The sequence below is a fragment of the Labeo rohita genome, chromosome 7, assembly GCF_022985175.1.
Source record: "Labeo rohita strain BAU-BD-2019 chromosome 7, IGBB_LRoh.1.0, whole genome shotgun sequence".
Classification (NCBI taxonomy): Eukaryota; Metazoa; Chordata; class Actinopteri; order Cypriniformes; family Cyprinidae; genus Labeo; species Labeo rohita.
The window spans coordinates 6,010,794-6,034,941 of NC_066875.1; the positions used below are offsets into that span (position 1 = coordinate 6,010,794).

General features: G+C 35.6%; 1 protein-coding gene across 1 annotated transcript in view; it reads left to right on the top strand.

Annotated features, from left to right (window-relative positions):
* zfhx3b (zinc finger homeobox 3b) overlaps window positions 1-24,148 on the top strand; it is a 365,216-nt gene that overhangs the window by 124,719 nt on the left and 216,349 nt on the right. The window contains exon 2 of the mRNA XM_051115453.1: window positions 19,985-20,037. The gene's annotated coding sequence lies outside the window, so the exon portion shown is untranslated. The remainder of the gene's footprint in view (window positions 1-19,984; window positions 20,038-24,148) is intronic.

A 24,148-nucleotide genomic window follows, 5' to 3' on the forward strand; every position in this document is an offset into this window, starting at 1 on the left:
AATAGGATATATGCATACACACAGTAAAAAATGCTACAATTTTGTGTGCAGTATCATGTGATTAGTCATTTTATGTATTATATATATATATGTATTTCAGTTCAAAATGCATTCAGATATCATTTTAGGCTCATTATGCCACATGCATATTTGTACAGAATTTGAGCATCAGTTTTAATATTAGAAAATGTTACTTACATTGTAGTATTAGCCTACACTTGTAGCTAATGTTGATGTAGTTTTATTCAAGACTTGTCTTATTTAAAATTTAAAAATTTTATTTTATTTTTTTTTTTATTATTATATTTAAATGTAAGTTGAACTGTAATATTTAGATTAGGTATTAGGTATAGTAGTATCTAAATCACTGTCTCAGTGATTTAGCCGGTTAGCTGTGAAGCAGCTGTGCTGGTGAATATGGCGGTTTTGGGCTCCGCTCTGATAACATGACCAAAATTCGGCTCTGCACCTCAAATCCAGGATTAATGACAGCTTTTAGGGCTTAACACGGGCAGTCATTCATATGGACGAGGACAGCGTGGCCGGCCTCTATCCCTTCTTATCGTCTGGGAAAGGCCGGAGATGGTCTACGCATGTGCGGTAGCTTCATATGCTGACCCTATTGAACTGTGAACTGAAGCTTGACCTGTTAATGTAAAATATGTTCAATGTAAACATCACATTGGGGTTGTTTATATTAGTTAGTGTTGCTCTGTGTGTCATTTTAGTCTGTAGTTGTGGTGTAGTGGTGACGTGTTTCAAATTATTATATTTTAATAATTTTCAGTATTTGGCAATAATTACTAATTAACATCAATTATAACCAGTTTGTGTTATGTCAAAATGAATATGGCTCTTGATTCTGTGAATTTACCTCCAATATTAATTTTCTGTATTTGTAACATGTTAAACACTAATTTAATATAAACAAATTAATGAATATAAATGGATAAAATGTAATCTCTTTGTTTATTATTTTTGCAGACATAAATAGTGATTTTATATATGTATAATCATATATATGTATAATCATAATAATTTATAATAATTCCTTATGCAAATCTAAATATACTAATTAGATTCTTTAGATAACATTCAGAATTCTTCCTAAAACATTTTAAATTCTTCTTCAAAAATGTAAATGCAATTCAATTAGCATATTGTTAAAATTTAGAATATTGTATTAAAAATCAGTTTAATTGCATTTGTTAGTATTTCATTAGTTGTTTTTATGTATTTAATTTTTAAAGGAATGAGGTTTGAATTTAAGCTTGTGTTTAAGATTGTGTCTGAACTGTGCACAGGAAATGTGTTCATTTCTCTTGTCTGTTGTGTGCTGCCCTGAGGACATGTGGATGTTCTGGATGGAGATGTGCAGCACGGTACTGCAGGAGTGCTTATCTGTGCCTGCTTGCTTTAGAAAGGATTTTGCGATATCAGGCAGTATTTCAAAAATAAATCACCATGCTACTAATGTGTAGTATGAATTAAAGAATTTTAAAATGTAGGCATCATTTGTGCATCCATTCCAAAATCTGTCTGTATCTGTTATATGTACTGTACGGTTGCTGCACACAAGGAAGTGTGCGAGTCCGGCATGCTGCATCTGCGGGAGAAGAGCCCATTGGCTGCACGAGATGACTGACACCTGTTCTCTGCCTATTAGACATCTTGGTCCGTGTTGACAGAGCATCCGGCAGCCATTGATTGGTCGCTTGTTTTTGATGTGCATGTTTACATGCATCAGCATAGGCACAACAATCTAGAATCCTCTCAACCCCATTGTGACGTCTGCTAAAAGTGGACTCCTGAATTTCATGTATACCAGTGCACAAAAAAATCTTTAATGTTAAGAATCCCAAGCCGGGATGAGAGAGTTAGAAAGGTGGAGGAAAAAAAGAGCACTTTCATGTTCCGCCTGCTGTTTGCTTTGTGTTAGGACATCATTACCAAAGAGACGCAGAATGCCCAAGGCAGATAAAAAGTTGTTTCTGGAATTAATGTAATTGCATGAGTTTGCTTGATTCGCACATCTTCTGACATTTGTTGTGTTTTCTTGTTGTTTCTCTGCCGCGCCGTGCCGTTGTGCTCCACGTTAGTCAAACGTGTAAAATCCCTCAGAGGGTCTGAGGAGAGATCGCGTTGTCTGGGGCAAATACAGATGGTCATCTCGCATCTCATTCCATCTGATTACTGCAATCATGTGGATAATCCTCATCAAGCTCTCGTGTCTGGGCTTCTGTTGTACACTCGTACTGTACGTGGAGCCAGATCAAACAAGAGCTTTGGCTTTCCAGCCATCTCGGTTTATTTTCTGTGTCACCGATATCCGAGGGGCTTATTAGTTTACCTTCTTTGTCTTCCCCTCTTTTCCATTTTCGAAGAGCACCGAGAGGAAGAGAGAGGGCTGTCTTGCACCTCGGAAAAGCGTTCGGATCATTTGTAGGCCTGAATCACACATTCTAACTGAAACACACATCCAGTTAAAATATGATAATTCAATCCCGCTCTGTTTTTATTAAATCACGCTCTCGGAATGCTGCGCTCTGCCTGATAGCGCTGTTATTGTTTGTGTAAAACACATTTTCTTTTTCTGCCTCTCTCTCTTTTGGGCTGGGGGTAGATGTTAGTGGCCAGTATGGGGAGGTAGTACGTCAGAGAAGACTAAAATGAGATTTCTCAGCGTGTCGTGCGAGTGTATGTGCGCATGGGACGTGATGTGTGAGACTAATGGCTGTCGGTTTGGTGCCTTGGCGTTTTCATTCTGCCTTCCTGTCCTGTAATCGGGGGGAAAAAAGACAAGGGGGGGGAAAAACAAAGAAATAACGGCGAAAGAAAGAAAGGGAAAGAAAGACCGAATGCAGGAGGGGAGGAGAGTCTGTTTATTCCTCCATCCCCCTCCCCGTCATCCGCCTCTTCTCTCTACCTCTGGAATATAATCCACTATCTCCTGACCTTCAAATCATGCCGCGCTGCAGTCATTCCAATTCACTGGCCACTATGAGCGTGAAATGTCCTCTAGCCCATTTCCCTCTCTCAGCATGGCCTCACTTCCTCTTTTGCTCTCTCCGCCCCTGCACGTATTACACACACATGATCATGCTCCAAAAAAAGCCATAACACACTCAACATTTCACCATTTAAATGCATCTTTTGTCTGTTCCCCACCACTGTAAATTCATTTAATTTTGTCAATTGCTACTTTTTTTAATTAGTCTAATTGTGATTATTTGGGATAATCCTGATTTTAAAAAAAAAAAAAAAAAACAATAAAACCAAACAAAACAAAAAAACTAATCAGTAATGTTTGAAAATGTAACATTGTGTCATTTAAGATTAAACTTGAGCTATTTTAAATTGGACACTTTTTATAATTCAATTTAATAGTTTATATTTATTCAGACTTACATATACAGTATTTTGTGTAATCCTGATAAAAATGAGTAATTGTGTGTGTGTGTGTGTGTGTGTTATATTTATGTACTAATATGAGATATTTTGTAAATTTCCTACCGTAAATATATCAACATTTTTGATTAGTAATATGCATTGCTAAGAACTTCATTTGGACAACTTTAAAGGTGATTTTCTTAATATTTAGATTTTTTTGCACCCTGAGATTCAAGATTTTAAAATAGTTCTCTCAGCCAAATATTGTCCTATCCTAACCATACATCAATGGAAAGCATATTTGTTCAGCTTTCAGATGATGTATAAATCTCAATTTCAAAAAACTTACCCTTATGACTGGTTTTGTGGTCACATATGCACATTCTATTCTATTCTGCATTTCATTGGAATATATCATTTTAAAACATCTCTTACTGAAAATATCCCAATTTCATAAGATATCTGTATCTGATGTCTATTTGATGTGTTCATTCAGGAGGGATTTTGTTCAGCACCGAGGGTCAAGAAGGTTTCTGAAGCTCTGATATTTCTGAGAAAGAGAGACAAATACATTTTAAAACAATTTTTGAACGTGAATTCTTTTCATTTTTACGAAAACATCTGGAGGAAACTGATTGTTGTTAACAGATTTCCTACGTTAGTCTGTGTGAAATTTGAGATATATGTGAATCATTAGAATTCACTCTGTCCAGCTGATTCGTATGTTGCAAGGACAACACCGGCGGTTTCTTTCACAGTAAATTGAAGGTGAGATTGTGACATGGTGGGCTTGCTCATGATGTGTGTGAGAAGGACGTGATTTTATTTCTTCACTTCCTGATGCAGTGGGTTTGAGGTGCCTGAAGAGCGGAACCATTATTGCACTCAACCTCAGAGCGAGAGTTTATTCCTCTAACACTCTTTTTCTCTTTTTTTTTTTTTTTTTTTTTTTCTCTCCCCATTCACTTGCTCTTAAGTAAGTGTGAAATAAGAATTTGCTGTGTGTCCCTTCCGGATTTTTCGGGAACTTTCCGTTTTAAGATGCATTGCATCATCTTCGGCCGTTCGCCAATTATTTTTGCCTTACCTATTTTCTTGCATTGTGCTTTATGAAAGCGATCCCAACCAGGAGTGCTTGTAGGCCTGAAGAAACTAGTGTTTTTCTTTTTCTTTTTTATCTTCATTTCCCAGTGGTTTCTCCATCATTTACCCCAGAACTGTGAATGTGAAAGAGCACTGTTAACACTGTTTTTAGTTTAAAAATTAATGAATATTAGTCATGCAAATTTTTGAACTAATATTAAAGGTTTTGTGTTGATGAGAAAAATGTATTTCTTGAAAAAACAGCTTGCTTCTTTCCATTTAGCCACAAACGTCCATTCTTGCCATATTCAGCAGAGCTGCATGTTTTTCACTCGATTTGGGATCCTGTGATTGAATCACTCTTTTGATCTGGACTCCACTGACAGGCATTGACGTGTGAATGTCTGTGAGTAATCTGTGTTTATGATGCACTGTGAAGTCTGTGAATCTACACAGTCAGCATCAATTAAACTATGTGATGCGAGGATCTGTAATGTGCAGCTTTAAAACTGTACCTTTACAGCTACTCGTATATTTAAAGTAACTACTTAGCTAACGTTTGAGAAGAAAAAACACTGCTACATTGAAACTGTTTAAGGGGGTGCAAATTTTTGGAATATTTTAAAAATCAGATGGTATAATTGACTTTTGCAATCAGTACTTATCTGACACAAAAACAAGGATTTCAATTAGAACAGAGCAATGAATGAAACAGTTAAAGCTAAATAAAGCTAATAAAAATAGAAAATGTCAGTTGAAGTAAGTGATGAGCAGCATAACTAAATATTTGGCTAAAAAAATAAGACATTAAAATTCAGAACAGTAACTTCTGACTTAAATCTTAAGTGAGTCTTTGCATCATTTTTTGAACTACTTCTTTGAACTGTCTGATTGAAAAGATTCCCTTTCAAACTCATTCTGACATTCTAAGAAAAGTGTGACAAAAAGACCATTATTATTATTATTATTATTTTTTTGTTTGTTTTTGTTAAAAAAAAGGAGCACTAGACATTTGAAGTGCACTAAAAAGTACACTAAACAGTTATTCAGTCGTTCTATTGACAAACTACTGATACTAACACTACTGATGCTCATATGACTTTGACTTTTTAATTGCATGAACAAAAGCAGATTCGAGCTAATTGAAACTAATTAGGAAATGTGATGCTTTGTTTATGTGTATTTGAGCGGTGTGAAGATGCTCTGGAGGACCTTGGTTGTCTCTGGCTATTCATTCTCTCCAGCCCTGCTGTCCAATGAATATGAGCTGTGCTCATACACGTTATTGCGCAGAGGTTCTGCCGCTCATTAATCACATGACCTTCAAGGGCGAGCTTAATGACCTTGCAGGAGCATATCAGGTGGAGATGGCTGATGCTGGGGAATTAAATTGTTTCTGATCACGTGGTTCTGCATGGGGCCTGTCTTGCACTGTCTGTACCAAAAGGACTCCCTTATGACATATTGTACCGTAGGATGAGATCATTTTAGTTTAAGTAAGAGTTGAGGTGAAAGAACCAGGGAAAAGATCAGTATGGCAGAGCACCATTTGTATAAAACATCGAGCAGGACATCCTACATATTGTGGCATGCTGAAGATCCATTATCCTCCCCCATAGGAAAGAAATACAATCTCTTTATGATTTCAATTGTTCTCTTAGGCAGAAATAAAATAAGATGAGATGCTTCTTACACCTCCTCCTTCTCTAATACTCTTTTATGGGGAGAAGATGTTGATAGTTTGTATATATATGTGTCTTGAAGGTCTCAGTAGTGTCTCAAACTGCATGAGATGCTTTGTAATCTCAGTGTCAGCAATTATCTTTTGTATACATCTTTATTTATTATAATTTAGCAATTTTTGAAGAACCCTCTGAAAAATTGATTCTTGTGATTGTGATTCTAAAGCATAACTCACAACTATATCTTTTGGAGGAAAATACATCAGTAATTTCACATAGTCTCAATAGTGTCTCAAACTGTGATCGTATTTGCCAAAATACCAAAGTCTTTGAGTTTTCAGTTATTTAAAAGCATTCACTTTATTGCTTTGTACTCAGCATTTGTCTCATTTGTTTACTTCTTTATAACTCATGATTTAGAAGTTAGGAAGAAACCATCTGAAAGTTTGACACTTTAAATATACTATATATTTTGGAGGGAAACCATTCATGTGTGTCTTTAAGAGATCTCAATAGCATCTCAAACTGTTCTCACAGATAAGCAAAAGTAAAAGATTTTAATATGAGTGTTCAATTTATTGCTTTGTACCATTACTCTGTGTCAGCAATTATCTTTTGTTTACATCTTTATTTATCAGAATCTAGGAATTTTTGAAGAAACCTCTGAGTAAAAGTTGTTTCTTAACTCACAACTATATCTTCTGGGGGAAAATACATTGGTAATTTTACGTATGTGTCTTACAATAGTATCTCAAACTGTTCTCATATTTGCCATGATACCAAAGTCTGTGATATTTCAATATGAACTGATTCTTTAAATAACAAAAGATATGAGCTGATATCCACATAGACTTTATTGCTTTGTACTCAGCCATCTTCTCATTTTTATTATGCATAATATAGGAATTTGGAAGAAACATCTGAAAAGCTGACATTTAAATACAACATAACTCTAACTATATTTTTTGGACGGAAAGATCATACATGTGTCTTTAAGAGATCTCAATAGCATGTTCTCACAGATAAACAAAAGTAAGAGATTTTAATATGAGCATTCAATTTATTGCTTTTGTACTATTACTCCGCGTCAGCAATTATCTTTTGTTTACATCTTTATTTATCATAATCTAGGAATTTTTGAAGAAACCTCTGAGTAAAAGTTGATTCTTAAAGCATAACTCACAACTATATCTTTGGGGGGAAAATATCTTGGTAATTTCACATATGTGTCTACGATAGTATTTAAAACTGTTCTCATATTTGCCAAGATATCAAAGTCTGTGACACTTTATTATGAGCTAACTCTGTACAAACCGAATGATCTCTGATCTGATATCCACATTCACTTTTTAGTTTTGTACTCATACTGCATGCCAACAAATGTCTCATTTCCTTACATCTTTCTTTCTCATAAATTTAGGAATTTGAAAGAAACATCTGAAAAAAAAAGTAAGGGAAAATACCTTGGTAATTTCACATTTGTGTCTACAATAGTATCTCAAACTGTTCTCATATTTGCCAAGATACCAAAGTCTGTGAGATTTCAATATAAACTGATTCTTTAAATAACAAAAGAACTGAGCTGATATCCGCATAGACTTTATTGCTTTGTACTCAGCCATCTTCTCATTTGTTTACATCTTTATTACTCATAATATAGGAATTTGGAAGAAACATTTGAAAAGCTGACATTTAAATAAAACATAACTCGCAACTGTATCTTTTGGGGGAAAATAACTCATATATGTGTGTCAATAGTGAGATCTCAATAGTGTCTCAAACTGGGATCATATTTGCCAAAATACCAAAGACTTTGTGTTTTCAGTTCTTTAAAAACATTTACTTTATTGCTTTGTACTCAGCATTTGTCTTATTTGTTTACTTCTTCATAACCTATGATTTAGAAATTTGGAAGAAACCATCTGAAAATTTGACATTTAAATAAAACATAACTCTAACTGTATTTTTTGGGGGGGAAAGGCCATATATGTCTGTCTTTAAGAGATCTCAATAGTGTCTTAAACTCTTTGCCAAAATACCAATGTCTGTGAGATTTAAATTCTTTAAAAGCCAAGTGATCTCTGTGCTAATATCCACATTCACATTATTGCTTTGTAGTCTTACTGCATGTCAGCAACCGTCTCATTTGTTTACATCTTTATTTCTCATAATTTAGAAATTTTGAAAGAAACATCTGAGGAAAAAAAAAGTTGACACCCAAATAAAACGTTACTGACAACTCCATTAAATCCCCAGAGCTGTGAAAAACGTCCTTCTGCTAAACAACCATCACACCGCTTTATAAAAACTGGTTATTCCCTTTTTTTTCCAGAAGATATTTGAACATTCTCCTTGAGTGGCTCATGTAAGTTCTCTTTGAGTTCATCGCAATGAATCTTTTCTCTGATAAGTGTCTTTCTGCACTGAATTCAATGAAAGCTTTTGCGAAGTGCCTTTTTCTCTTTTTGTCATTCTGCTTTCTCATAACCTTATAATTATTAAAGGTGATTATAATCCAGATCCCACTGATGTGTAAACTTCATATAAAATTGTGTCTGCAGCACTTTCGCTTCCAGCAGCAATCTTAGCATTAAAACATGGTCTTTCTTCTCGGTGACATTAAAATGGAGGGATTTTGTTTATCCGTGCCTTTGTTTATTTAACATTTCGCACAGCGGGGGGGAGTTTTCAGATAGCTTGTTTTCAAGACAGTCCCTGCAGACAGCGAGCAAACACTCCACAGTTTCATCAAACAGAACAATGCTCAACTTTCCCCCCTCAGCGCCGTGCAGCCAAATACGCCAAAGCAGTGCACCACGGCTCAGGATGATTGAAAATGATTGTCAAAATTTTTTAGAGTCTGTAGCAATATGCATGTGAAATTTGTTTTACTCTCGCTCTCCTTTCCCCTCCTTTTCGGGATCAGACACATAGGTGTGTACCCCTTCAAGGAGACGCATGCATAGAGGAGCATGCAAATAAATATACTCATGCATGCATACATACATAGACTGTGCATTTATGTTTCAGCAACTTCTGTTATTTGAAGGTTCATTCAGTGAAATTGGCTTGCCATTGACAAGAAGTGGGGTAAGATGTGCCAACCCCTAAAAATATTCCATATTTAGGTCGCACTTTAGTTTAGGGACCAATTCTTACAATTAACTAAGTATTAATTAGGACTTTTGCTTCAATAAACTCTTATTGTGCTGCTTATGAATAGTTAGTAAGGTAGTTGTTAAGTTTAGGTAATGAGTAGGATTCATGCAGAGCCAGTATGCTAGTAATATGCATGCTATTATTATACAACATCTTTCTGTAATTTAAAAAAATACACTTTTAAGAAACATTTTCATTTATTTATTTATTATTGGTCTGAAATGTGTCTATTTTTTCCATAACAGATCATTTTAAACACATTTAAATAAATAACACTTTTTAAAGATTCATAGCATAATGTTCTGATTATTTGTTTGTTTGTTTGTCTGTTTATTAAAAAATAATGTTCAGAGGAATAAGGTAATGGCATAATGGGGTTTTGTCACATACAATTGTAGTTAAAAGCGGATATCAAATATTTAAATGCATTTTACATTTACCTAATTTCTTCTTTTTAAGATGACAATGTAAATAAAAAGTGGCATAGCTTACTTCTATCTCTCCTAGTAAATGAAGCAAATTGAGTGTCTCACTCAATTCTATCTTGTTTTCTAGTCCTCTTTCTTTGTGTCTTCATTAGGCATAGAACAGAATGTTTAGTTGCATAATGACAAGTGCATTATTAGGAACAGGACGTTGTTCCTCAGGGTCACCTGCTGCCAGGGTTCGATGTCAACATAAAGATGATGATGCTGAGGAGGATTGAGGGGGCATAGAGAGAGGATAGACTGCACAAAACACAACAGATTGCAGTTTTGGACCTTATTAAATTGCACTTACACTTGAAAACATTGCATCTGTATAAACGTCTATCTTTCTCCTCTATTTCCATCTTTTCTCTTCTTTCTCTCAAGTGCAGACTTGATTAATATTTTCATCTGTTTGGTAACCATGGCAATGAGGTCAGTGGATATGATGCTTAATTGAATTTTTCCCAAGCTTTTGTGTTCACCTCTTGTGTCCGAACACCACAGATCTTCTGCTTATTTTAGTCTTTCTCTCAGCACTTGTGATTCATTTTGTGTATGCTTATGCTTTCTCAGGACGCAGTTATGAATGCATGTCTGGTAGACAGCTGTCTGGTATATCAAGTATTCACAATGTATTTGCAATGACTTTGTTGGGGATATAAAATTTAAAACATGAAGAACATTACAGTGATTTATATCTGGAAAAATAAGTGTTGTTTCACTAGTTGTCTCACAACTCCTGAGAATATGGAAGCAAACTTTCTAACGTTTTTATTTATTTATTTATTTATTTATTTATTATGTAATTGCAAGTTTACATCTAGCAATTCTGACTTTTATTTTTAATATATATTTGATTTATTTTTATTTTTTATTTTAGATATTTTTCATTTCTTTCCAGAATTGTAAAATGTACACACACAAATATGAAACTCGCAATTCTGAGAAAAAAGTCTTAATTGTGACAAGGGGAAAAGTCGCAATTTGCTAAATTAAAAAATTCTAAATTACTATCTTACAAATGAGTATTTTTCTTTATGAGATATAAACTCAGAATTGCAATTCTGAGAAAAAAATCAGAATAACGAGATGTAAACTCAGAACTATAAGAAAGAAATTCAGAATTCATAAATTCAGAATTTATATCTTGCAAATCTGACAGTTTTCCCCTCAGAATTGCAATTCTGAGTAAAAAGTTAGAATTGCGAGATGTAAGCTTGGAATTACGAGAGAAATTCAGAATTAAGAAGTTCAGAGTTTATATCTCGCAATTCTGACAATTTTTCCCTCAGAATTGCAATTATATTTGGGGAAAAAACGACAGAATTGTGAGATATAGACTCAGAATTATGAGATAGCAATTCAGAATTCATAACTTCTGAATTGATATCTCGCAATTCTGACTATTTTCCCCTTAAAATTGCAATTCTGAGTAAAAATTTAGAATTGCGGGATGTAAGCTTGGAATTACGAGAAAGAAATTCAGAATTCAGAAGTTCAGAGTTTATATCTCGCAATTCTGACAGTTTTCCCCTCAGAATTGCAATTTTGAGTAAAAGGTTAGAATTGCGAGATTGGAACTTGGAATTATGAGAAATAAATTCAGAAATTCAGAGTTTATATCTCGCAGTTCTGACAATTTCCCCCTCAGAATTGCAATTATATCTTGGGGGGAAGAAGACAGAATTGTGAGATATAAGTTCAAAATTATGAGAAAGAAATTTTGAATTCATAAATTCAGAATATATATTTTGCAATTCTGACAATTTTCCCCTCAAAATTGCAATTCTGAGAAAAATGTCAAAATTGCGAGATGTAAACTCAGAATTATAAAAAAAAATTCAGAATTCATAAATTCAGAGTTTATATCTCGCTATTCTGACAATTTTACCCTCAGAACTGAAATTATATCTTGATATCTTGTGAGATATAGTGTCAGAATTGTGAAGAAAGAAATTCCAAATTGTGAGATTTTTCTTTATATGTTCTTTTTTCTTTTGTTCTTTTATTCTATATTCTTCAGAAACATAGTAGTTTTGTAGATTAACACATTAGGGAAATCCACAGAGAAAAGAAAACTCTGCTTATCATGTAGTTAAATAATGCTATATTGATTAGAAGTTCTTAAAACAATAGAAAGATAGAATTGTGTTTTTTAGCACTTAAATATGCTTGGCTACAGTATCTGTTCAGTTAATGGTTCATCTGATTGAGGGAAAAATCATAATAGCAAAATGTATAAATATGGAGATTATATAGAAAATCGTTAAGGGGGCTGAAAACAGTGAAATGTATATATTTGGCTATATCGCACATCTCTCATCTGGATGAGTGTATTTCCATCATTTCCCCCCTTTTTCACTTTGTTCTATTCTTTACTGCTGATGATGGTTATTCATCAGTGCAATTATATGTTTTATGTCTCTGTCTGTCCGTGTTCCTCTCGCTGCTTTTGTTTCTTGCTTTCACAGTGTCCTGCTGGGAGTGGAATTAAAGGATTCGACTCTTTAATGCAGTAATAGATGCTCACTGCCACTTCTGCATCTCTCTTGCTCTCTCTCTCTCTCCTTGCCTGCTTACCCTGTTTTTCACCGCCGGGCCACATTTACATACTCAAATCATTCTCAGGAACGATTGTTAAATTGATTTCAAACGACTCTGATGATTCAAGTGGTGAAACAAAAAGCCATGCAGTCAGCCAGGCATTGATACACAAAGTGATCCAGGGACACTGAAGCCTCTTCCTGAGCAGGTGCTCTCATTAATACCCACAAAATTGGGGTCCTTCAAGATCCAGGCATAAGTGGGACGTCTAGTCGCCGCACACACACACATGATGATCCGCACTTTGTTTAGGGTGTCTCATGGGTTAATCTATGACAACACTGGTGCATATCTTAGGGTGAAGTTAAAGTTCATATTTTAGGTTTTTTTTATTCTTCTTGTTTTATATACACATAAAAAAAATGTGGTGAAACAGTCTTCACCAAGAGATTGCTAGTAAATTTTCATGCATAATTACAAAGAAATGTCAAGCAACACACTAAATTAAACATGAATGTTTTAAGTGGAAAATCTAAAATATTATTTTCTTGTAAAATGTACTCCAATAATCTTTATTTTATTTACAGCTTTATTTTTTTATATAATTTTTATAATTATTTATTTACAGCGAATACCTCATGTAGTAGTAGGCTACCTAATATTAATTCACAAAAAAGCATACAGCTATTCATTCTAATAAAATAAAATAAAATTAAATTAAATGAAATAATAAAAAATAATAATGAAAAAAAAAATAAAATAAAAATTTAAACGTGTGATTTATACATGGTCACAAAAAGGATTAGATAAACTGTAAATAAAAAAAAATTACAAAGTATAATTTATGCCTTTTTGTCTAAAAAGCAGCTTATCATAAATATAATGGCATTAATAATAATAATAATAATAATAATTATTATTATTATTATTAATATTATTATTATTATTGTTATTATTAAAATTGAATGCATGTGCTTTTGTAGTAGGCTAATGTCTATGCATTTTGCATATAAAAAATATTATTGTGTCAAAGCATAAATAAAACGTATATTAGATCTTCAAATCAGACACATAAGCATTATTAATATATACTCAGTCTGTACTGGTATCATAAAACTGATCTCCTGTATACAAATTCTGTATGTTCAATAGTTTTCTATGATCAAGATAATATTGGATAATATTTGGATGTATCTGCCAAGGTGAGATATAATTATATTGTATTAATATAAAATGATATGTTCACTGCATTCTCATTTTGTCATTCGAAGTGAGATTTTTGTATTAGCAAGGTCTAGTATTATTAGCGTTTTATTACACTGCATATTATGTCCACTTCTTGACAGGCTGCTGTTTTACACTCAACCACTGCATGCCATGTCAAGTCAAATTTTCATAGTAAGATACTTATTAGCTGTAACTTACCTACAGTACACCAGCTTGAAAACATCATGGTGTAAAAGAGAAAAGGAATAGGAAAAAAATGGAAAAAATAAATAAATAATCGAACACACTCCACATCAGATTTGACATATGCACTATAAAATAACCATTAGCAGTTAGCTACAATCTGAAGTGACAGTCTATCAATAATGTCCGTCTGAAAATGGGACAGGTTTGTTGCTGCCTCTAAATCATTGGAGAGTCCATAGAGCTGAGACACGGGCAGGTATAGAAAATGCATTAAGGCGAGATGTTGATGGGAGTGGTGTGAGCGTGGGGACACTTAAAGCTCCAGGGGATGTGACTTTAGCATGCCCTGTGCTGACACACACACACACACACACACACACACACTGGAGTAATAGCTCAGCATTTCAGCTCATCACCCTTTACCTTTAAACCTTGTGCTGTACTGAAAATCCTTATTTAGTGTTCCTGTTCAAAAAATGACCAGCGTTTTAAAAACTGCATTCAAATCTTTCTTGCAATGCAATATTATCACCGAATCTTTGATTCAATCTTTTTGTCACCTTGTTTTCTTTCAATTAGCAAAGATTTTGTATTGAAACTAATTGGTTTTAGGCCTTATTCATTTCAGCTTATGCATCTCTGTTTTTGAGTGAAACAAAAATTGGTTGTGGATAATACTAGCAATGTTCACTCAAAACCTTTTGTTTGTTTTTTTTTTAATTGTGAGATGTGAACTCAGAATTGCGAGATATACACACAATATTACAAAAAATAATTTTGAGAGTTGTGTTAACTGTTGTGAAATAAAAGTCACAATTGCCTTTTATTTTTTATTTTGTGGTGAAAAAAAATTAATTGCAAGATTAACTCAGAAAAAGTCAGAATGTGAGATGTCAGAGTAAAGAAAAGGGGCTAAATTGTGAGATTTTAACTTAGAATTTAATTTAATATCTCATAATTTAGCCTTTTTTCTTTACAAGATATAAAAAGTGATAATTTATGCTGTGTAAAAAGCAACTGTGAGGTAAAAAGTAGCAAAAAGTAGCAATTGAAATAGATCCACATAGAAAAGGAAACTCTGCTTATCGCACACTTTTAGAAATGTATATGTAGTTAAATATTGTTGTAATGATAAAAATTACTTAAAAACAACAGAAAAATAGAATTTAATTGTATTTTTATTTAGGCTAGTGTTTGAATCTGCTTGGCTGCAGTGTCTGTTTTTTTGTAGGCCAGTCATTTTTGACTAGAAACACCACAAGTGTAATAAGATGGATTTATTTATTTATTTATTTTTTAATACCCTCTGTGAGCGCTGTAAGCTATAGTCCAGTGCTATATCTTTAACTAGCATTTTCAAGAAAAAGACAATTGAAAACAAACGGAACACAACGTGAAGGTTAAACCTAGTACATATGATCCTGCTAAAGCTAATGATGTTGTTGGGAGTCTTTGAATGTCGTAGCTCTGTGAGGTTTAATTTAATATTGATATCTTTCAGCCAAATGACTTCTGTGACTGCCAAGCGTTGGTCCGCTGGAAGTTAATCAAAAATGAATATGCATTTTGTCACTAAATTTCAATAGCCCAAAAATTTAATTTCCTCTCCATCTACAAAAAAAAAAGCATGAATCTATTCGCCTGCCAGCTAAAAGCCCTTAATTGCTCTTAATCTTTTATCTATATTGATGTCACTTATGATATTCTTTAATAAAACTGAATCATTATAGCTCTATTAAAGTTCTCATAAAAAACTACCTTTTTTTTTTTTTTTTTTTTTTTTTGACAGTAGCACACACAAATCTCTTCTGCCTTGACCTCTGGTTAAGTCTGCGTTTATTTAGTACACTAACTCAGACCTTTTACCCACCCAACGACAACTCTCAGTACACACAAACACCCACTTAACTCGGTTGCCTCCTCCCCTTGGTGATATTAGCATAAAATTAGCCTAGGCCGTGCATATGAATGGTCTCCATTCATGAATGAAGTGAATGTGGGCTCGCGGAGCTGAGTCAGGGTGGACCCGAGCGCCACGTGCCTTTTCTCTCCTGCTGGTATTAAAGTGGCAGCGTCTGATTGTCTGCTTGCCAGCAGAGCCCAGCCATCTGCCTGCGTGCCGCTCTACTTGGCATAACAGGCTGGCGTTATGGCAACAAGTGTCTTTTTCCGCATTGCCACACTCAAACTTGGCAGCCAGCCTGCCCGTTTGCCCGCCCCCGTATGCAGATAAAGAGCTTATTATGCCCGGGCAGTGGGTGGGGGAGCAGGAGGCGGGGCTGCTGATTTACATATCACCGCCGAGTTGACACCCTCCAGATGCAAAACAGCCAAGTAGCAATTAAGGCTGCTTAGTGCTTTTGTTTAGCGCCGTGGAGTGGGCAAGCCGGGCGGGCATCCCTCAGACGCCTCTAGAGGGGCCGTGTATGAGAATTTCAGCTCGGCACGTGGCTCCAACCACCCCTCCCTTTTCGTAGCTCGGCACGCGTTCGGCTTGAACATACGCACCCCTGTCGCTAGGTGGTCTGCTGACTTAGGCCTGGCACTATGAGCCGTTTTCAGACTGTAGTCACTGATTGCGTGGATCACAAACGACTGATACTGACCGATCACAGATCACAAGCACTACAGCAGCCTGCATTTTCAGGCTTAAGCCTGAAAAACACTATACAGTTTTTACCCTGACTTTCTGCTGATTTTCAGTCTGCAGAAGTCAACGCTAGTTGCTGACAGTCAGAGTCAAAATCAATTTGAGTTGACAGATTAAATAGAAAATCGCATAGTGTATGATGGTCAGAGACTTCAATATTATTATTATTATTATTATTATTATTATTTTTTTTTTTATTTATTTTTTTTTTTTTAGCTTGAGACTTTGATTCCATCCGGTCAGTGGAGATCAAACATGTTTGATATTTTCAGCCAATTTTAAAACACATATTGTTTTCATGTGTTATGCTTCTCCTAGCAACAAGGCGCATGTTTCTGCATGAGTTTGTTGTGTTCGGAACAATTTTAAAATCTGTAGTGTATGATCCTATCGTGTAGTGTACAATGGCCGTTTTTCTTCTGTTACTGTTTACCAAGTCGGTAAGTGTACAAGCTAAAAATGCTGGGTTAAAAACAACCCAACTTGGGTTATTTGGCAACCCAGCACTGGGTAAATATTGGACAGAACACTGCTGGGTTATTTTGACCCAGCTGGTTGGGTTAAATGTTTTTACCAAACATGCTGGGTTATTTTATTTAAGTCAACTATTGTTTAAAAATGATTCTATTGCTGGTTTAAAATGGACTGGAACTTATAAAAAAAAAAACAGAATTACTAGAGGCAACAGCTATTATCAAAAGATCAACATTTATTATTAAGCAAGAACACACGGAAGACAGAATTTATTTGGGTGAATATAGCATAGTTTACAACAAGGCCTAAGTGCCCAACCCTATTCCTGAAAATCTGCCTACCTGCAGACTTTAGTTCCAGCCCAACACAGCTGTCTGTACTTATCAAGTGCTACCTAAGAGATTAATTAGCTGGTTCAGGTGTGTTTGATCAGGGTTGGAGCTAAACTTTGTAGGGTGGTAGATCTCCAGGAACCCCTGGTTTACAATATTACAAGCATTTTTGACATAAAAATGATAACATCTAAAAGTAGCATTGTAATTTTAGTGTATTCAACCATTCTTTGTAATCGCTTTTTGCTGAAATAGCGTTAATTCTCATGCCAGTGTGTTGCCAAAATCTGAGCTGGAATCTGAAGGGCTGCTGTTTGCCGGGGTTACTGCGAATTTAAGATCATGGCTTCATGTTTCACTCGTAGCTGAAAGATGCCGTGACTGACTCCAAAACCTGCCTACAAAAAAACTGTACTAACATTAGAGAACATATTTTAATATCAAACTAAATTAAACTCGGTACAATAATGAATAAAATCCATTTATTTTATGCAAGGCAAAAGGCGTTTCCATCCTGCGAAACAACTGCTGCTGATGCAGCTGACTGACATCTAGTCCTTATGTTGCGTTGCGTAAAATAATACAATTTACAGCACAAGTAAAGAATGAAAGAATACCTTTATTTTGCTGAAGAAGTGCACCAAGTTGGTGGAGCTGAGAACCGGTCTCTCCTGTAGAGGACTTAAAAAGCCAGCGCTCTGACTGACTGTAACTCAGCAGTTGGGTTGTTCCATCAGAGACAGGCTTAACCCAGCAGTTGGGTAGAAAAAAATAACCCTGTGTTAAAAATGACCCAGCAACTTAGTTACAGAAAAACTATCCAGCAACTGGGTGAAAAATTATTAAAAATACCCCAATAAAATGACCCAACAAGTTGAACCTAGCATTTGGGTTTAAAAAAAAAAAATAGCCCAGCACCTGGGTAAAAATATTAAAAATAACCCAATAAAATGACCTGACTGGCTAAACCCAGCATTTGGTTAAAAAAATAACCCATGTGTCATGTATTTCAGTTTTATGCTGCGGTGGCTGATATAGCAGTTGTTGCAGTAGTTGCAGCATCACGCAAAACCAAGTTTTCAGTTTATAATGAAATTGTAGAAATGTGCTATTCGCTGTCAGTTCATTTATTCCCTGAGCAAAAGTGATCACAAATGAGAAGATATTGAGATGAAATGTGTAGTATCCATCTGATCATGTGATCTCAAAATGACTGCCTTCATAAGGTGACCTGCCTCAAATATAAAATCTAATAATTTTGTCATTTTTACATGACAGTTTTTTTTTTATTATTATTATTGTGTAATAATAAATAGTATTATTATTATTATTATTATTATTAGATTTGATATCCATGCTATAAACCGATTTATTTAATTGATGCTGAATTGGAAAATAAGGTGCACATAAATGTTTGGTGCATTATTTTTTACTTTTTTTTTTTTTTTTTTTTAGTTTTAGTTAACCCTGGATCCATGCAATGAAATTTCCCTGAGCTTCAGGAGATGCATGTGCATTTAAATAGAGCAAAAAGGTGCTTGCCTGAGTATGCATGTGCACACAATATGCATTGATGAACTGTGGGTGTGTTTCTTCATCTGTTGAGAAGACCTTCCATAGCCTTGGTATAGAAAAACACTTACTGCTAATGCAAATAACAGGGCAGTATAAATCAGTGGCCAGGAGCGGGCAAGCGAATATTGTGTAATAGTTATTGCGAAATGAAGTGGCATTGGGATCAATACCTCACTATATCTCACTCGGCCGTGGTGGGCCACAGGAGGCAGGGGTCCTCTCTACTGCCTCCATGGGGCACCATAAATCTGTCTCTGTGTCTGGATGTATATGTGAGCCTATGCCCTCTTATTAAAAAGAGCTAGTAATTAGCACATTGGCCCAAAGCTGCTTTAATGTACCGACAGGAAAATAAAACCTCATGTAAAGATGTTGCGCTAAAATATGTCATGGTGTGCACTGTAAAAAAAGATTTTTTTCAAAGCTGTAAATAAAACAAAGATTATTGGACTGTTTTACAAGAAGTCTTTCTACTTTAAAATTTCACATTTAATTCAATGTGTTAATTATAATTTTGCAAAAAATTTTCAAAGTGTGTTTTCAGTGTGCTTTTTTTTTAAATGCAAGGACAGAGGACAGAAGGATTTTAAGACTGGTGGTTTTTCTGTATGTTTTCCCACAATTCCTTGTCAAACTGTGTCAAATCAGTCAATATATTCTTAAGGTCTTAAGGCTACTGGGTTGAATGTATTCTCAGTGCTCATCTCTTGCTTTAAAATGAAAAACTGTACTCAACGTGTTTTACAATTTGATTTTTGTTGCTCTTGTATTTATTCTTTTAATATAAAGAGCACAGTAAAAGGCTGTGAAGAGGTGCGGCACAAAATATCGGCGTGTTCGTCCCAGTGCGTGTTTGTATACGTGTTAAAAGCACAAGGGTCTCATGCTATTGTTGTCACGACGTACACCTTTATTCTTCGGTACAATATGCCTCCTATTGTCGTGGATGTAGATTTGGTCTTTTCCCTGGCTTGTCCATTACAAGGTTTATTCACAAGCTGATTTTATATAGTGTTAAGTACGGCCTTGGGGCCAGAAATGATTGGGACCAGTCAGAAAGTATTCGAGTAAGAATGTTGATCAGTCAGCTTGGAGATTAGAGACCTTGGTGTTTTCTTTGAGACGGCTGATTGAAGTGGATGAGGAAAATTGAATTTCAGATTTGATTGAAGGCTGTTTGATTATGATTATTTCTTTGTGTGTCCTTTTTAGGTCTGCGAGGAAACGAGGAAAGGGATTTTGCAGCTGCTCTTCATCGACTGTTGGTGAGTCTGAGCGCACAAAATCATTAAAAGAAGTTTGTCGTCATACTGTGTGTAATTTTCGAACGTGGCATCTGTAACCTACCTCGTGGGCAAATTTTCCGTCTCATTTTTCCACAGCGTCCGTAGTGCATTTCGCTGGGAGAGTGAATTATCACTGTGGCAGAGACGTTTGTGCAGGTTTAGATGTGACAGTATATCTAAAGGAGCTCACTACAGTATTGATCTCTCACACTGGAGTCGTTTGCCATGTGCTATTTCTGGCCTCTGTCACTCACTGAGAATTATGGGTAAAAAATGGCATGCCACTACGTGACAAAATGTCACGTCTTTGCAAGGGAAAGTAAGAACAGAGAACATTCATGCATTGATAAAATACAACCCTGTGCTTTTGGTATAAAATTTAAACGCAAGTATTTGTGTTAACATGTTATCGTGTATTCCTATTCTATTAGAAAGGATCAATTTGCATGTGAGCTTACCTATAATAATTAGCAACTTTTTGGGGAGTTTAGTTCATTTCCCTCAAGGTGAGAAGGCAGAAATGCTCTCCACTGTTTTATTGATGCTTGAAAACATCTCTCTGGTTTCATACTTGCCTTTAAGACATATGATCCTAAAAGGAGTGCTGCTTTGTAATACTTTATATTGAAGTCCCACTGTTTTAAATGCAAGCGAGTAATTACCATATAAATATCAGCCTCTCTTTTATGAGAAATTTAAAGACACTTTCAGTGTAAAAAACAGATGTTGAGGCAATCTCGCATAATTGGATATCAACATTATGTGGTTTTGCTAATCAACACCAATGAAGTGGCATTCTATTATTATTTTTTTAATTTATTAATCCACTCAAGTGCAGTTTTATGGCTCTGAAGTGGTAGACTTGTAAACCAACAGGCCCGCGCTCTCAAAGGGGAGCCAGATGGAGAGTGAAAGTGTTTTGGCAACATGTTTTCAAGCAAACCACACACACACACAGGCTAACAGTCTCTTCATTTTTAAACCAATGTTGGTCCGTGGGTCTTTGCTGGCCATGTGTCTGCTCTTCAAGTCCTTCTTCTAATCTATCTGTATCTCACCCCAGCCTAGCCTTGAACTTGGAGACACTGGACGGAGGTCAAAGGCCAAAGGTCATCCTGTGTGTCTGAGGTTGATCTTGTCGTTTGGATTATGAAGCGGTGGGTTGTTTGCACTTCCACTCTGGAGTGGAGGAAGGGGCAGTTGCTCAGCACAGCTCAGAGCTACAGCCTCTGGCGATCGAGTTCGACTCATGTGTAAGCTGTGTGTTGTAGGGTTAGAGTTCCTGACCTCTGACCTGCATCAGTGAAGGACGCATGATACAGCATGAGCAGTCCTAATGCTCTCCTCAATGAGTGGACAATAGACACTGCTATTGATCCACTGGTGCTGTCTGTCTCACTGTTCAAGAGAACTCGGTCAGCTTGCTTTCAACAACTAGACATCTTCTGGAGTTGTGCCTTTCAATATGCAAGAGATGAATCAAATTAGAAAGGGGTGGGGTGGTAGAGCGAGTTCCATCTGTGCTGCTTTCATTTGGGTGCTTTTGGTCATTGCATTGCATCTTGAAATTAGTGTCATGAATGTAGCATTTTTAGATGCGGTTGTCAAAATAATAACTCAATAACAACAACAACAACAACAACAAAAATTGAATTGAATTGAATTGATAATGCCTTATAAATTCCTAAATTCCTAAAATTGAATTTTGATTAAAAAAAAAATGTGAAATTTTAATAAACTGAGTTAGCGAATAGGATACAGAATTCGAATTGGAATCTAGATATAAGGACGTGGAATAACAATTTAAAGAACTTCAGATGACTGGCATTTTAAATCGTCCAACGTTGAACTTGTTTGTAAGTTTTGAACAGAAAGTGTAAAAAGCCTTCGTTTCCATTTTTGGAAATGAACAAGTAACAAATTTGCAGTGAAAAAACGGAAATAAAATAAAATGAAATAAAATTAAATTAAATTAAATTAAATTAAATTAAATAATTGGGTGCCTTTGGTCATTGCATTGTGTCTTGAATTTAGTGTCATGAATGTAGCATTTTTAGATGTGGTTGTCAAAATAATAGCTCAATAACAACAACAACAACAAAAAGAATTAAACTGATAATGCCTAAAATAAACTGAGGTAACAAACAGGACACAGAATTTTAATTGGAATCCAGATATAAGGATGTGGAATAACAATGAAATTAAAGAAATTGAGATGACTGTTATTTTTAATTGTCAAACTTTAACTTGTTTGTAATTTTTGAGCAAAAGTGTAAAAAACCTTAAAATAGATTTTTGGAAATGAACAAGAATGTCACAAATTTCCAGTGAAAAACTGTGAAAAAAGTAAAAAAAAAAAAATAAAAAAAAATTAATAAATAAAATTGGCACTTTATTTAAGTTAATGTAATATATGGCTTTTTATCTTAAATTTAAGTTTTGAAAAACTTTGGTATCATATAGTACTGGCAACCATAGCTGCCTTTTTTAACACAAAAAAGAGAAATAAAATAAAATAAAATAAAAATTATATATATATATATATATATATATATATATATATATATAAAATATAGAATGCATTACTTGTGCTAAATGTCGTTGAACGTTGTGGTGTAGCCAATTCAGTTCAAAGTCACATTCATGTATTGAATTCTGAACTTTACACAACCCTGATGTACATGATCCATGAAAGTTTTCCATAACTTCTGAAGTATTGTGCTTCAATCTTAATCCTCACACACGAAGGCTCCATTTGTGAGACTAGGACTCCACGTGAGGGATCTTTACGCCAGCTTACACCATTCTTTGCTTCAGTTACAATTACAATAAAACTATGTGTAAAACACTGCAATAATAAAACATTATAGCTTGTATAACTGACTCAGGAAGCCCCCGTTCCCCTTATGATAGCACCATGCGATAAACAGCACCATGAGGAGTTGAACTGTAAAGGCCACTCATGCTTGTGGCTGGGCCAGGTGTTGGACCACCACCTTCTTCCACCCAAAACCAGCCAAACCACGTCCTAATAGTCTCTCTCTCCTCCCTACTGGTTTTGCAATAGGAACATCTGGATGTGGAAGTGCAGAAAGCGGACTAGAAATACATGGGCACAGCAGGCCCCGCTCTCTCATTTTTTTCCCTCCTCCCTTTCCCTCGCTCCCTCGCTTGTGTCGAAAATCTGCTGGAGTGGTCAGAGGTAGAACAACATGTGGAGCGGCCGTTTTCTCTTTCGTTTCCCCTTTTTTTTTTTTTGTTTTGTTTTTTCCCCTCCTTCTCGTTCCAGGGGAGATCCAGGCCAGTGATAATCCCTCTCTCTCCTCATTAAAGGGAGCTGAATAAACACAGGCCTCTTCCAGTTGTTCCTGCAAATTTCCTCACCAGCCGTCAGGAGACCTTAGAGCGGGCCGGCCCTTCAAAGGCCTGGAGGGCTGGAGGTGGCTCGGGGAGTGCTGGGTCAGGAACATTAGCCGCCACTGAGGGAGCCCGGCCCGGCCCGGCACTCACTTAGCCTGCGGTCAGAAAGAGAAAGAGAGGGAGAGAGAGCAAGAAAGACAAAGCGCAGGAAGATAAAGCTCAGACATTTTGTGAAAGTTTTGTTGCGTTTGGCCCTTCTTTCTGTATTTGGATCTGGTTGTCGCTGGTTTTAGGAAGAAATACTTCAGAGTTTTAATAACACACTCACTTAGCACAACACACCACACACTAATAAGGTTTTTGCGGTGGGCAGGGATTCTAAATGAGTAGTAATACTCCAGACACAGGCCAATCTTCTCCTCGGTTAAGTTAGAGCCTGTTGTCGGCCTTGTTTTAATTTACAAGCTGTGTAGTGACATTCATTTTCTCCTCTCTTCACTTCCTGCCCATCAGCTAAGAGGGGCAGCGGTTCACTAGCGTCGTTTGTGGAAAAGGCAATTAAACAGTCCGAATAACTGCGGCAACTTCAGCAGAGAGCGAAAAGGAGCCAAACCTCTCGTTTAATTGCTTACTCAATAACTCTGTAGGATGAATAAATTGATCAAATTGTGTCCCAAGAGGTACTGAGAAAAAAGCACCCCTAAAAATGCTAAAAACGTAGCTATTATCG